Here is a 4,081-nt window from a genome sequence, read left to right on the forward strand (position 1 = left end):
ACCAATCATATGAAGGCCTTTCTATCCACAAAACAAGCATAACTTCAGAATAGCTTGGAATCCCATCCTATGATTGAGGTTTGCATAGTGCACTCGGCTGAACAGGAGGTGGTGAAAGAAAAACACAAGGGCTTTGACATTATACGCCGCCATGTTGCATATGCATTTGGCCTCGTGTGCTCCCTTTTGTATATACTTGTGTGTTAAATGAGGACAACATTTGACTCTAGAGTTGTGGGGATAACTGGGCTGATTTGTGGGATTGAATCTCAGATAGAAAGGTAGATTCAGAGGTTGTCATTTTAGGAGAGAACACTTCAGACGCAAACAAATCTTCAAGGTTAGTTGGAGCAATATTATGAGTCTTGAACTTTCTAGGCCTGCAAGGGGTATTTCCACTACTAGATACAATAGCCATAAGACCATTTCCTCTGGCTTGGGTGGAGAGACAAGCAAATTCATTCAGAAGTTGTCCTTCGTAATCACCACTTTCAATCAAACACTCTGGATGCATGTCTCTAGCATTAAAAATTGTTCGCAGGCAACTAGCTTGGAGAACACCATTAGTAAGGTGCAAAGTCGGTAAGTTTGGATGTGCCCAAGATCCACCACCAAAGGAAGAATGAGAAAATGTATTCATAGATGACAATGGTGACATTGGAGAGTTGGGGAAACTACTTTGTCAAGAATTGGAGGAAGACATCATTAAGATAGAAGAGGCAGATCCAGGTGCAAGAGGATTCATGACAACCATCTTATTTGATGAAGTCATCGTGGTTCTCTGAGAAAGCATTGATGAACAAGCAGGTGGATACAACGGACGCAATTCTTCAGGGGTATGCGCAAGAAAGCACACTCTGCAAGAGCAATTAGTCCCATCTTTGCAAAGGCGGGTTTGATATTAGATAGGATGCAACCAACATTCAAAAACACCATGTGCATACTCACAAACATCACCCCTCCTACAAGCCCCTTTACGAAAATTAGGCCCAGGAACACAATTATAATGATACTTTCTAGGGTCCCTTCTTCGAGCATTTTCACCCACGTGCACAAAAGGGCATTCAGTCCAATCATGAGAATAAGTTTTAGAACAAGGCCTTACCTTAAAAGAATAAATCTGAGACTCATCGTTGTTATAAATGTTATTCTTGATGTCATGTAGAGAAGAAGCCACTGCAAATTATTTCTTTTGACTGCAATCACACAAATTGTTTGAAATATCTAAAGATGCTGGGGGTGATGATAATGGAGAATTGACAACTGTAGGGCTTGTTGAAGCAGGGGATTAAAAGAGAGTCGACGAAGTAGGCACATAGACTACACATCCATGCTCGTCAAAAAAACACCCACCACCCTCTGGCAAGTAGAATCCTGAACCTGAAACCCTGCAAGGAATCTTCATTGGAGAGTTCGAACCCATAATAAGTAAATCTTCCAATAAGTTATTAACATGAGCAATTTTAGGAGAAACCATAATCACATCTGCAGGCTTCCTTATTGGCGAATGAAAATGTCGGAGACTGCTCAGTTCACTGCGTTGGTTGAGAGAAATGTTGAGTAGGTTGCCACTGACATGTCCAAGGTACTACGGGTGGACATCCATGAATATCAAAATGTCGTAACAATCATCGCGTTGGGTGCCAAACTTTGTTTCAGAGCGCTCTCTACGGTGTCATCAGTTGGCTGCTTGAAGTGACAAAGATGATGAACGCCTTAGATGAAGTTATCAAAACTCGACGAGCTCAGTCGTTGATCACCCTACACGTGTCTGGAAAGCATATTCGTTTTATATTGACGAATCTGCTACAGTGTCGTGACGAGGAACCTCACCATAAAAAGCCTATCGGCTTAATAATATAAAAATTAATTAATCACTATTTAATATTTATAATCAATGTTTATTCTTCTCTTTTAAAAAAAAAATTATAATGTAAAAAAACTAAAAATAATATTTATAAAAATACGAAAAAATAATATACTTATCTTAATTGAAAAGATATATAAGTAATTTTATTTTTATTATTTTTACTAACCAAATAAACCTTTTCTAAACTTCTGCTTACTTTCGACCTCAATCAATTGGTGATGTGTCAGTCATATTAGTTGCAGTAAATACCTAAACGAGTGAGCGATCTTTAGTGACGATTTTGAAATTCATGTTTGGCACGAATTAACCCTCATTGTCGTAGGTTTGTCAGTATAATTAAATTCCCAACCCATGTTGATATTTATCTTTGGAAAATTTGGAGGTGATTATGAAAGCCTACCCCTTATAATGTCACTACATAATTCATTTGTAATATTTATATACTTTGGAGCATACGTATGGCAATTATATCAAACATATGATTTTCGGAGTCAAAGTTCTATGATCTCGGAGCACCTAACGTTATAGCACAAGGTGGATGAAAGCTTCTTTGTTTTTAATTTTTTTAATCTTTGATATGTACAAGGTGGATGAAAGCTTCTTTGTTTTTAATTTTTTTAATCTTTGATATGTACAAGGTGGATGAAAGCTTCTTTGTTTTCAATTTTTTTAATCTTTGATATAGGTAATTTAAAAATCATAAATTTTCACCTATTCCGAAAGCCTTTTCAAGCTAAAAATGGGTTGAAATCGGCCCTTTAAAGACCCCAATACAAATCCATAACGATGAAGAAAATGCTAATGCATGTTTAAGAAGCATTTTGAAGACTATGAAGGTTCCAGCTCAATGGTAGGACGTTGGTTAGCCTTCGATTAGGTCGGGTTCAAATCCCAACAAGGTGTTTCAGTGCGCTTGTTCCATATTTATTTATTATTGGGGATATTATATATTTATGTATTATTATTATTATTAAGGGATATTAATTACATCGAAAGTGTTGCTTTTGAATCAGTTAAGTCATCGACCATCGTCTATCTTTTCATTTTCGACTGTTGGATCAAAATTTTCCACGCAAGCTCAACAATCAGTTTACTCGCTTTCCACCTTTCTTTTCACGAGGCCCGGTAGGACCCGTTAGGGGGCTCGACCATAAGGGAGAGGAGAGGAGAATGAAGTGTTTTGTCTAGCTATGCTTTCCAACCTGAGACTCAAACCGAATCGCCGTTATATTACGTATATAATTCATGACCGGAAGATCTCGCCCGCTGCACCAGGGGAAGGGGGCGCTCCAATACCAATGAGCAACAGTTTGACTTCTCTTTTTCCCCTAAAAGAGCCCTCTTTCTTATTCTGAAAATGGCCCCATATAAACTTTTGCTCCATCAACAGCTTAAGCAACTGCTCCTGCTGCTTGAACCATCCCTTGCACGTCGTACAGCAGACAGCGAATGCTAATCTATGCTACCTCCTAATGCCTGCCCACTGCACTTAATATACTATGCATTCTATGCCCCAACTAGCCAACTCTTAGCACGGAAATGGGTTCTTTGCAAGAGAGAATTACTTCCACAAAAAAGGGATCCATAACCTCGATTCAAGCGCGCGGGTTCAATTCCCGTCGTTCGCCCATAAAAGAAGATAAAAAAAATCGGACTGGATCCGATTCGTTGTCATTTTCCTTCCTACCTATTTAAGTGAAATAAATTATATCCATGGGACATAATGGTATCGGTTGGTTGACATGAGATTTACAATTATATGAAATCAATACTCGACTGTTAAGGAGAGGAGAGGGCTCGACCTTTTTTTACTTATTTGGGAGGCCAATAAGTAAATTGAAGAGGGTGAGCCTGCCGAACTCTCGACCCCCGGGAGAGGGATTCGCAATTCGTCACCATCTTGTAATATAAACTACGAATTTTATATGGTCCATACGCTCCGGCCAGTATGATTAAGGTCAATCTCTGTAGGCCACAAATGTTCGATATTGACCCCAAATTGGAGCTAGCCAATCTTCTTTACCTAATTCAACCTCCAAAGGGGCGTGCTTTGCAGAAGACCTCATGCAACTAGGGAGAAATAGGGAGATTATAAATAGCCCTTATAGCTCCTATAAATAGCCTTTACAAAGAATTCAAGTTAGGTCAGCCCTCCCCCAACCGCCCCGTAAATGCCATTTCCCGGTCATCTGGCAATGAGACTGGAAATGA

General features: G+C 39.2%; 1 pseudogene; it reads right to left on the reverse strand.

Moving 5' to 3' along the window:
* Positions 1-226: 226 nt before the first annotated feature.
* Positions 227-1,477, reverse strand: LOC149158256 (zinc finger CCCH domain-containing protein 30-like; annotated as a pseudogene).
* Between the last annotated feature and the right edge of the window lie 2,604 nt (positions 1,478-4,081).

Source organism: Pinus tabuliformis, chromosome 5_2 (genome assembly GCF_031772625.1).
Source record: "Pinus tabuliformis cultivar Carrire ecotype Pingquan chromosome 5_2, CPIR1, whole genome shotgun sequence".
Lineage (NCBI taxonomy): Eukaryota > Viridiplantae > Streptophyta > Pinopsida > Pinales > Pinaceae > Pinus > Pinus tabuliformis.